Source organism: Bubalus kerabau, chromosome 22, assembly GCF_029407905.1.
Source record: "Bubalus kerabau isolate K-KA32 ecotype Philippines breed swamp buffalo chromosome 22, PCC_UOA_SB_1v2, whole genome shotgun sequence".
Lineage (NCBI taxonomy): Eukaryota > Metazoa > Chordata > Mammalia > Artiodactyla > Bovidae > Bubalus > Bubalus kerabau.
In genome coordinates, this window is record NC_073645.1 from 24,700,394 (window position 1) to 24,712,710 (window position 12,317).

Genomic DNA, 12,317 nt, shown 5'->3' on the forward strand with positions numbered 1-12,317 from the left:
GAAGATTCTATGGAACACATAAACTAGAGGAGGTTGGTGATGGATTAAAAATTGGAATCCAACCCTGTCAATGTGTTTATTTGATTTCCATATTTTCCTCCCCCCTTTTATTCCCACTCTTCTTCCCCTTCCCCCAGACTGACATAAATGAAACCCTGATGGCTATTTCAACTGCAACCTTATATATCCAGGGAAGCCTGAGCGTCCCAGCTGCTGGCCGGCTCTGATCCTCTAAACCCAGAGAGGCCAGCTGGTCAGAGTTCTCAGGGATGGCAGATCCTAAGTGCAAATTTGGCTTTTGCTACCAACAGACTCTGATCATGACAGATCACTTAGCTTCTCTGGGTACTGGCCTTAGCCTCCTCCTCCCCTCTCCACATACCCCACCTCAGGTGATAGCAAGAAGCATCCTGAATTTCTTGAAAAACAATTCTAGAAATTCACCTTTGTGTTTCCCCTTATAATTACCAGATCAGAATGTAGTCCCCATGAGGATTAGCAGGATCTTGGGTGGGCCAGTCCTCTTCCCTGTCGGCCTGGACAGCTGTTTAGTCACCAGCCAGCAGGAGAGAGTGCAAGTGGGTGGGTGCAGCTCAGCCCTACTGCTGCGTGCAAGACCCATTGTGACATTGTGATAACAGCAAAGATAATCGTCCAGCTTGTCTGAGGGCTTTGTGTGTTCCTCCAGATACCATATGGTTCAAAACTGTCAGCCTAGTGGGCTGCCGTCTATGGGGTCGCACAGAGTCAGACACGACTGAAGTGACTTAGCAGCAGCAGCCAGTGATTAGGAATCTGGGCATTCACCCATGAGAGTCTAGGTTCAATCCCTGATCAGAGACCTAAGACCCCACAAGCCACGTGGCATGTCCCAAAAACCAAAAAGCTATGTCAGCCCAAAGTAACCACCTCATCCAACCTGCTTGGAGTTCAGTATGACAGCAAGGGGATGTCTAGTATGTAGATAAAACTCAAAGGCCCTCAAAAAGGAGACTAATTGATGAAGAAATAGACATAAATTCTATTAAGTATGGCTCAACTCTTTTGCTCTCCAGGCCCTCCCAATACCAGAAACTTTATTTGGTGGTCATTCCCTGCTCAGTGTCATTAAATTCTCTGGTAATCTGCGGGGATGTGTAATTATGCTGTAGTTAGTGATTGTTCACTAAGTAAACCCTTGGTGTAGTTACCATGTAAGTCAACGGTATTTACAGGGTATTTTTTCTGCCTGTAACTCAAAGCCTTACCGAAACAAATTGGAATTGCCTTCTGGAGGCCATTGTTATAAATTACAGACCCAACATCTGTCCACATCTGCAATGTCTAGACAGCCTGTCTCAGCTACAAGAGAGGGGAGAGATGGGAAGAGATGAACGAGGGAAAGTGAGGGAGACATGAGGAGTGGCAGAGGGAAATCTCAGAATCACATAATTTTTCTCTGCAGAGGTTTGCCCAAATGACTGCCGTGCTGGCTTCTGAAATGGATCTGACTCTTCAGAAGCTAACACCAAGCTCTGGAGGGTTCAGGAACTGACCATCATCCCTGAGTGGGTTGGGAATGCAACCACTTCCTTTGGGCCACCGTTCTGTCCCCGACGGGCTCTCTGGTCATAGTGAAGCCTAAAAGTTACAAATACAGGAACTGATGATGGCCTGAGTCAGGAGAGCTGCCATTTCTCTAAATTCCCTCCAAACTCTCACCCGGCTGGTCCCTGACTCGCACCCCCAATGGGCTCAGCTTTTGGGGGCAAGGCATTCAAGTGCCTGTCTTTCCTGTGGTCCCTCTCCTGCACCCGCGATAAGGAGCCTGCCCGTCAGCTGAGTGATTGTATTTTTTTACAGTTCCTAGCACAAACCTTCTCATTTATATGTAAAGCAGCCATTAGTCATAGCTCCGTTCCCACACACTGCCTGATGTACAATCACATTTTGCAGCGGATGAATCTTTCCACACAGCTGCTCTGCTATGAATAATCCGTCTCCAGGCCCATAAATCAGAAAAAAATCATGCACCTCGTTCGCCTGATCCTTACACAAAGTCATATATTTTACATGAGGACGAGCTAAATATTCATGAGTCTTAAAGGCTTTCTTCATAGGCACTTGTTGGGGTTGTTTTCTACTATTGGGGGGATACCAAGGTTGTATTTAGGTGAACCAGAGATTTTAAAGAGGATAGAAGAGGGGAAGGAGAGGGAATCGGTGTGTGTGTGTCTGTGTGTGTATGTGTGTGAGAGAGAGAGAGAGAGAGAGAGAAAGATTGATGGAGATTCTAAGCTTATCTCTTAGTCTAGGAGTCATGTGGGACAAAGGGTGCTCATGTGAAGTCTTAAAAACATGATAAATACTTGTTCACCTGAGCTTCTATCCTGCTCAGAGCCATGAATATTGCCTCGCATATTTTCAAGGTCATTTCATAACCTTTGCCCTCTGACCTATGCAGCAATGACTCTGGCCCTTCTCTGTATAGGGTTGTGCCTCGGATCCCCACCCTGATTTGATCAAAGCAGAATTCGGGGTGAGAGACCAGAGACATGGGGAATGAGCAGATATAAGGGGAACCATTATGATGCTAACAAAACCTGTGACCCACACGCAGCTTCAGGCCTTCAGCAATTTCCTGGGGTTTTTGTTTCCAACCCATTCTGGTTCCAGAGAGCATTTAAGGTGGCTTTCCTGCCCCTGCCTGCTGTATCTCCATCCCCTGGTCTACCTCCCTCCACTCACCCTCTTAGCCCCTCCAGGCCCCGATTGCTGCAGTCAGCTCAGAGGGCCCACTTGCTCTGCCAGGAATACTCTCCCCGCACAGCTCCTCAAACTGCCCCTATTTCCTGAAATGCAAATTTTGACCCCTTCAAGAAGCCTCCTTCCACTCTCTAGAGGAGAGGGAATGCCTGGTTGTGTAACCTCCCCCTGCCGCCTTCCCTAGCTAAACCACTCATCACACCAACTCGTCTGCTGGCAGGTACTTTTTCATTTTATTCTGGCATTCGCTCAGCATTTGTCTGTGTGTTCAGTGGCGCTGTCTGTCTGACTCATTATGCTGTGGTCCGCAGTGGTGGTGATGGTGTGTCCTCACTTCCCTGGGAAGGTTGAAAATTCTTCATCCTGGATTTCACTGACTAGATGAAGGACATATTTCTAGGTAGGTTTCTTGGATTTAGATTTGGAAACAAACATAAGCTCTCAGACCCTTTCAGCCTTCGGTGGATGATGATGCCTCGTGTTCCATTAGCTGTCCTCTGATGAAGAACTGTCCCCAAACTATAGTGGCACGCCCGTGGGGAAAATCACCTCTCTGTTTAACAGATGGGCAAACTGAGGCCTACCCTTGGCAAATTACTTTCTCAAGTCAAATCAAGAGGAAATGACAGGACATTACAATTGCATCCAAATTAACTTTTATGATTTTGACTCAGGTCATCAAGTTTTTTCCACCCACCCCCATGGTAAAAGGTCAGACATCAGAGCCTTTTCTTTTTCTCCAAGTTCCATGGGCTTATGCACTCTGCTCCCCTTTGCTCCTCCAGCTCTCAACCCACTCTTACTAATGTTCAGAAAGAATTAAGTAAGAAACCTGCCAGAGAGGAGGAAAAAGTCCAAACAATCACAGATGGCCGGCTCGCAAATTTAATTTAAAATCATTCTTTATTATCCAAAATATTAAAATTAAAGCTATAATGCCCAAAGGAAAACACAGATTAAAACCCCCTATGTTTCACAGCCTTTTCCTCAGGGGGTCCCTGAAACACTGAGTAAGAATGCTTTGAGAAGAAAGCAGGCTTGCAGGAGCAAAGAGCCAGCTGTAGATCATTGAGCCAAACTCTCGGTGACTGACCCAATCAGCTTCCCTTAAAGCCAAACACCAACTGTTTCATATGCAATTAATGATTGCCCTGGCAAATGAAAGTGCATCAAGTCATCACAGGCATCGTTGAATGAGAAGACACACAGCAGTCACAGGTAGCTCATCCCGGGCATCTACATAATGATATTACCAGGCTAATCTAGGCTCAGGATTTAATTCTGCAAAACACCATGCACTAAATATTTATATTCATAAAAGGGCTATGGGGGGAAAAGCCCACATGCTGCCTCTAGGCTCCCCATTTGTCTAGAATAAGCTGCTGGCTCATTTGCTGGGGTGTATGGTTGGGGGTCAAGGGCATCAGTCAAGTGTCAGTAGAATTCTAGTGTTTCTGGCCCCAACTTCACCCTTTGAAAAGCCTCATTGCTGGACTGGGTATTCAGAGATACCCAAGAGAAAGCAAAGCCCCTTCCTTCCCTGGATATGTCAAAGCAGACACGGAGGACTCCTCACTTATCAGTGAGAAAGTAGAGCAGATGAGAACGTGTTCCTCTGTCTCTGGTGCAGAAAAATGAAAGTCTAGAGAAGGATCAGAGACTGTTTAGAATCATACCTCACAAATTTTAAACTGCAGATATAATTCCAATTCTTGGCACCACCATATCTGAACTGTAAAACTGAAAAATAGAGTTTCTCCAAATAATCACAAATAAACCAATGCTGATGGAAAGAACAGGTGTCCTCTTTGGCTTCTTGGATTTGTCTCTATTTTCTCTATTGGATCCTAATTCTGAACCACAGTCCTTATTCAAATGTTTTTTGCAGTGCACTCCTGGGCCTGACACCTCCAGCATACAAGGCACAGGACCTAATGCAGCTTGGCCTTAGGGGTTGCCAGGATCATTTCCATGTCCATCCTGGAGGTTGCTCTCCTCTCCCCACTTGTATCTCAAACCTAATTCTTTTTTTAATTGAAGTACAGTTGATTTATAATGTTGTGTTGATTGCTGCTGTACAGCAAAGTGGTTCAGTTATACATATATATATGTACACACACATTCTTTTTCATATTCTTTTCATTATGATTTATCATGGGCTATTGAATATAGTTCCCCGTGCTATACAGTAGGACCTTGTTGTTTAACCTTTCTATATATGCTGTTCTTTAGTCACTAAGTTGTGTCCAGCTCCTTTGCGACCCTATGGACTGAAGCCTGCTAGGTTTCACTGTCCATGGAATTTCCCAGGCAAGAATACTGGAGTGGGTTGCTCGTTCCTTCTCCAGGGGATCTTCCTGACCCAGGGATTGAACTCGTGTCTTCTGCATTGGCAGGTGAATTCTTTACCTCTGAGCCACCAGAGGAGCCCATTCTACTTACACCAGCTTGCATCTGCTAATCCAAACTCCTAATTCATTCCTCTCTGCTCCCCTTCCCCCACCACCCTAGCAACCACCAGTCTCTTCTCTATGTCTGTATTTCGGCTTCTGTTTCATAGATAGGTTCATTTGTGTCATGTTTTAGATGCCACATATAAGTGATATCATAGGGTATTTGTCTTTCTCTTTCTGACTTCATATAATATGATAATCTCTAGTTACATCCATGTTGCTGAAAATGGCATTGTTTTCTTTTTTTATGGCTGAGTAGTATTCTATTGTATATATCTTCTTTATCCATTCATGTGTTGATGGACATTTAGGTTGCTTCCATGTCTTGGCTACTGTGAACAGTGCTGCTATGAACATAGGGGTGCATGTATCTTTTTGAATTACAGTTCTGTTTGTGTATATGCCCAGGAGTGGGATTGTTGGATCATATGGTAATTCTATTTTTAGTTTTCTGAGGCGGCTCCATACTGTTCTCCACAGTGGCTGTACCAACTTACATTCCCACCAACAGTGTAGGAGGGTTCCCTTTTCTCCACACCCTCTCCAGCATTTATTTGTAGACTTTTTAATGATGGCCATTCTGATCAGCACGAGGTGATACCTCATTGTAGTTTTCATTTGGATTTCTCTAATTATTAGCAATGTTAAGCATCTTTTCATGTGCCTCTCAGTCATCTGTACTTCTTCTCTAGTCTCTTTAGGTTTTCTGCCCACTTTTCGACTGTGTTGTTTGCTTTATCTGTTGTTGAGTTCAAACCCAACTCTTTTCATCCAGCCCCCTCTGCCTTTTTTTCTCCTTGGCAGAAAATGCAGATGATGGAGACTGTTGGTTCCCTGTGCACACCATGACTTGGAGCCTTCAGCAACTTTTCCAGGGCTCTGCATATTACAATCAAGATGAGATCAGCTAATAAAAATTACTTTGGTTACAATCCAAAGAGATTAACCAGCCTTAAGGGTTTCACAGCTATGCATTACACTTTTCAATTTTCCTACAATTAAGCTAACAACAAATAATATTGACAAATAAACTGCCAGATCTGCTAGCTGAAGCCCTGCCATGGCAAGCAAGAGTTGTTCTGCCGCTAAGTAATCGTCTAGCCATTGCCTGCTTGTCAGGTCCAGCCTGTGATTTCCAACACGCTAGGGCCCTGGCACTCTAGCTCATGGATGAGGGGGCAATGAGTGAAGCTTGTTGGTTTTGTTTTTTAAAAAGATGATAATCCTGACTCTTGCCCTCCTTACACTTTCGAAGAATTTTCCTTGTTTCCACTGATTCATCAACATCCTGGATTTAGAAATCCTTGGATTTAGAAAACCCTTGGATTTAGAAAATCCAAGGTAAGGAGACCTATATTCTCGTGAGGCACAACTACATTAACTCATTAACTAAGTCAGAGTCACAAATCCAGGGCCTAATATAAACTAGACCCAGCACTAATAAAATCTGGGGATAGGCCCAAGTCTCAATGAAAACCCTCTCCCACACAGATGCTGCTTGAGGTCTATGGAGGCTAGACTTCAGCACGCCAGGTTGCCTGGGTATTGGAAACAATAGCAGGCTGCAAGATGTTTTGGCTCCTGTCTACAAAGCTAAGGCCCAATTACTTCTCTGGATATTTCTATTACTCAGGTTTGGAGAAGAAGACAGCAGGAGAAAGGGCCAGGAGAGGAGGTCTACAAAGGGAATAAAGGCCATTGTTACCATTTAATGAGAGTTTACCATGAGCCAATCACTGTGGTCAGCGCTTTCACTCAGTAATTTATATAATCTTCATAATAATCCTATGAAGTAGACCCCCATTTTACAGCTGAAGAAATCGAGGCCTGGAGAAGTTAAATAGCAGTTCAGGAATTGAACCCAGGTTTACAGGGAGGCCTGGCGTGCTGCGATTCATGGGGTCGCAAAGAGTCGGACACGACTGAGCGACTGATCTGATCTGATCTGATTTGGTTCCAGAGCTTGTCTATGCTTTTTGCCACAAAACCAGTGAAAACTGCTGAACAATTACAAATACAGAAAATATATTTCTGTAGCAGAATCTAAATTATTTTTATTATTATTATTATTTTTTTTGGCCAGGTCTCGAAGCCTGTGGGATATTAGTTCCGTAACCAGGGGTTGAACCTGGGTAAGCTCGGAGTCCTAACCCCTGGACCACTGAGGAAGTCCCAGCAGAATCTAAATTCTGATCTAAATTAGAAACAGGACATCTAGCCTCAAAGTCATACTCCCTTTGATACAATGTTTGATCTTCATCAAAATCAACAAATATATGGGACCTCTCTGGTGGTCCAGTGGCTAAGGCTCCATGTTCCCAATGCAGGGAGCTTGGGTTTGCTCCCTGGTCAGGGAACTAGATCCTGCATGCTGCAACTAAGACTAGGAACAGCTGAATAAATAGATAATAAAAAACGAAAAACAAACATCTGACAAGAGCCAGTCTCCTGGGACAAATGGGACAGTGAGAGAGTGTTCTATTTCTTCAATTATGAGAAACAGAGGATAATCTTAAACTAAATCATGTGAAAGTGAAGTGAAAGTGAAGTCGCTCAGTTGTGTTGGACTCTTTGCGACCCCATGGATACCAGGCTCCTGCGTCCATGGGATTTTCTAGGCAAGAGTACTGGAGTTGGTTGCCATTTCCTTCTCCAGGAAATCATCTGAGAAACTTGTTAAAAATGCAGATTCATGGGCCCCACCCAATCTTCTTGATCAGAATCTCTGAATAGGGGGCTTGTGAGGCTGCTATTTAACAAGGTCTCCAGACGATTATTATGCATCCAAGCAAGGAAAACCATTGACATGAACTATGAACATTGCCCTCAAATACATGCCAAGCCCTGTGCCCTGGCATCCAGGCCACTAATCTGACTGTAAGCAGCCCTCAGCTCCTTCACTCTCCCTCTACCTTCAGTCTTTAATACCTGCCAACTGCATTTCTTTCTCCTGTCTGTATTCTAATTCACCCTGGTCCCTGACCTCATCTGTACTCTCCCCTCCTCTCCTCACCTGTGTTTGGGTTTTACACCTGCCCCTGGCCTGCTTTGGCTTCTTTCTTTCTCTCTTTTAAATGTAATTTTTATTTAAGTGTATTATACATACAGAAAAGTGCTCAGGATAATAAGGTTACAGCTCAATGAATTTTTCCAAAGTGTATATACCCGTGTAGCCAGCATGAAGTCTTTCTCTCTCTTTTTAAACACAAATTTGACTCTAAATAGCACTGAAGGGTAATTTAAGTCTTTAGTCTCTTAAAGGGACAGCAGGAAAAGGAAATTCCACCATATATCATTCCTTAAAACCTTCTTGTAGAAGCTTCTCACCACCAAAATCTCTCTGCCTTCTTGCCTTCCTTTCACAAGTATTTATTCGGCACCTACCATATTATGTGCTGGGTCCATAATGATGAACAAGATATCCCTGGGTCCTGCTTTCATGGCACTGAAAGTCTCACAAGGGAGACAAATGAGACACAGAAAGGAAACAATAAATTGTGGACTTCCCTGGCGGTCCAGTGGTTAAGAATCTGCCTGCCAATGCAGAGGACACGGGTTTGATCCCTGGTCTGGGAAGATGCCACATACTAAGGGGCAACTAAGCCCGTGGGCTTCAACTGCTGAAGCCCGCTTGCTCTGGAGCCTGAACTCTGCAATACAAGAAGCCACTGCAAGGAGAAACCCATGTACCACAGCCAGAGAGGAGCCCCTACTCACTCAACTAGAGAAGGCCTGTGTGCAGCTGCAGAGACCCTGCACGGCCAAAAATAATAAAGAAAATGTACATTAATTTAAAACATTATAAATTGTGACAATTGCTCTGAAGGGATTAACTGGGTGCTCTGGTGCCTGGAGGGTGAGGAGGTGAGGCAGGGGAGGAGGAAAGAGGAGTTTCTGAACAAACTATGAATGAAAAGGGCAGAAAGTGAAGGCAAGGGCAAAGGCCCTGAGGTAGGACACACCTTGGATCAAGGCAGGAATTCTTTCCTTTCTCTTGGTGACCTCTCCAGCTCTCTCCTCCCATCTTTACAAATCTCTTCTTTTCCACCAGAAGCTTTCTACCTTGTCTGCCTCTTTTTATAGGAACAATCTACCATTTTCTCTCTTACAGCATAAGTGTTCATCAACCCAAACCCTGACTGTTCAGTGAGGTAGAGAAGGGGGGAAGAATGTGAATTTGAACTTCAATTTTTTTTTTTCTTTTTCTGGTTCCAGAAATGTTTGAACAGGATTTATCCACCTACTCTTTGGAATCAACTCGCAGTCATCCTGTTGTCCCTGAACTAAGTCTACAGGAAGCCTCTGAGTTGCCTCCTTTCTCTGGTTTCTCACAGTTATCATTGGGAGACTCACAGAGGAATTCTGTTCAGGAACTCAGAGGTTTAGAATCAAGAAGTCTCATCAGTGGTTTTGGCAGCTACACTGTCTTGTTTCTGAGCTAACGCTGCCATCAACGATAGCCCTGGCATTAAAGGCAGGGGGCAGTACAGTCTGTGCCCCAAACGATTTGGTTGCGAGCCATTCTAACAATGATGACTTGAATGAGAGTGTTACAAGCACAAAGAAACCTGAGGATTCCAGAGCAGCCCTCTGGCTCTGTCGTCTGCTTTCTTCCTGCCCATGTCAGTGTGAGGCCTTTGCACCCTCTGACCCTAGAGGGAGGCAGAGCAAGTCCTTCTAGTCTCTTCTCTCCTTTTCCACCTCCACCCACAAGCCTATCCTCAGATCCTCTTACAATCCTGCCTGCCATGATCTCTCAGTTATCACTGGGAGACTCATCTTTGAAGGACTCCCTCAGTCAGACTCCCTGACAGGTGACTGAAGTGGGGAGAATGTTAGGAGGTGAGCCCTCATAACAAAGTAATTAGATCTTTCAAAAGCCCAGCTTTACAGCCCTTTTCGCTTCTCCAGTATTGTGTGATAGAGCACCTCCTTCTGTTAACTGCAATGTCCTGGAGAAGGTGAGTTAAATTAAAAACAAACAAAAAACTGTTCTTCCATACAGAGATTCAAGTTAAGGCCTCAAAGCCAAATCTTGTTATACACATTTTTTTATGTCCTCTTTGTGTTCCAGTCCTTGACAAAATCCTGTCCAGTTTTTATCATCATTATCACCACCATCTAACACTGACCGAGTTCGTATCATAAGCTAGGGCCTGGGCAAACTGCTTTGTGTGCATCTTTTCCTCCTGGTCCCACTAAACCTGGACTGCTAAGCCTGACCATGACAGTGATTCTGAGGGTCAACGTCCAGGGCTATGAATGAGGCAGACCCTCAGACTAGCACTGGCACCAGCAGGGAGAACCAGGGAACTGGGGGATAAAGTTTAGATGCCTTGCCCTCTGACACTTGGGACATGATTGGGACAGTTTTCTGACAGACACTGGAGAGTAGTAGCATTTGGTCATGTGTCCACTTAACTACGAGGAAGATATTAGCTTGGGATAGTGGAATTCCCACCTCTGGGAAATGACAGCAGCCAGATAAAGACATCATCTGCTCGAAGGAATGGTAGTGATGGGATCTGGACAAAGGCCAGTTGAAGAGAAAACAACCCATACAAACCTCAAAATCTATAAAACGAGGGAGGGTTAAATAGTGTCTAACAAATTTAAGCAAAGAAATAAAGGAATTACAGCATGAAAGTCTGATTAATATCTGAAGCTGGGAAAAATATTCAACAAACACATACACTATCTTCTTATAACCAAATGAAGACTCTTTTTGTCTGTTGTGGACAATGGTTTCTGATTTGGATACTATTGTTAGTAAATACCAGGCCACCTGACCTGCCCCTTGAGAAATCTGTATGCAGGTCAGGAAGCAAGCAACAGTTAGAACTGGACATGGAACAACATACTGGTTCCAAATAGGAAAAGGAGTACGTCGAGGCTGTATATTGTCACCCTGCTTATTTAACTTATATGCAGAGTACATCATGAGAAATTTTGGGCTGGATGAAGCACAAGCTGGAATCAAGATTGCCAGGAGAAATATCAATAACCTCAGATATGCAGATGACACTACACTTATGGCAGAAAGCGAAGAGGAACTGAAGAGCCTCTTGATGAAAAGTGAAAGAGGAGAGTGAAAAAGTTGGCTTAAAACTCAACATTCAGAAAACGAAGATCATGGCATCCAGTCCCATCACTTCATGGCAAATATGGGGAAACAGTGGCAGATTTTATTTTGGGGGGCTCCAAAATCACTGCAGATGGTGATTGCAGCCATGAAATTAAAAGACGCTTACTCCTTGGAAGGAAAGTTATGACCAACCTAGACAGTATATTCAAAAGCAGAGACATTACTTTGCCAACAAAGGTCCATCTAGTCAAAGCTCTTGTTTTTCCAGTAGTCATGTATGGATGTGAGAGTTGAACTATAAAGAAAGCTGAGGACTGAAGAATTGATGCTTCTGAACTGTGGTGTTGGAGAAGACTCCTGAGAGTCCCTTGGACTGCAAGGAGATCCAACCAGTCCATCCTAAAGGAGATCAGTCCTGAATGTTCATTGTAAGGACTGATGTTGAAGCTGAAACTCCAATGCTTTGGCCACCTGATGCAAAGAACTGATTCATTGGAAAAACCCTGATGCTGGGAAAGATTGAAGGCAGGAGGAGAAGGGGAAGACAGAGGATGAGATGGTTGGGTGGCACCACCAACTCAATGGACATGAATTTGGGTAAACTCCAGGAGTTGGTGATGGACAGGGAAGCCTGGCGTGCTGCAGTCCATGGGGTCGCAAAGAGTTGGACATGACTGAGTGACTGAACTGAACTGTTAATAAATGCATTTAGACTGTGGGTTAGACTACCTGCAGGAGAATCTGTATTAGTTATCTATTGCCACATAACAAATAACTCTCCAATTTAACAGCTTAAAGTAACAGTAAATATTTATTATCTCATAGGGGTCAGGAATTTGAACAGTTTATCTGAGTTCTCTACGCAGCATCTCATGAGGTTGTGTTCAAGATGTGGCTAGATTTGCAATAACCTGAAAGCTTAACTGTGACTGTTGGATCTGCTCTAAGACGGCTTGCAAATATTATTGGCTATTTGGTGCTGACTGTTGGCAGAAGGCTTCAGTTTCTTGCTCTATGGACCTCTCCATAGGGCT

At 44.2% G+C, this 12,317-nt stretch overlaps 1 long non-coding RNA gene across 1 annotated transcript; it reads right to left on the bottom strand.

Moving 5' to 3' along the window:
- Positions 1 to 2,948: 2,948 nt before the first annotated feature.
- Positions 2,949 to 8,952, bottom strand: LOC129636668 (uncharacterized). The gene is made up of 3 exons (XR_008707069.1): positions 8,916 to 8,952; positions 4,422 to 4,485; positions 2,949 to 3,896 (listed from the first exon to the last, which is right to left on the bottom strand). It is a non-coding gene; the product is annotated as an uncharacterized LOC129636668 (long non-coding RNA).
- Positions 8,953 to 12,317: the final 3,365 nt, after the last annotated feature.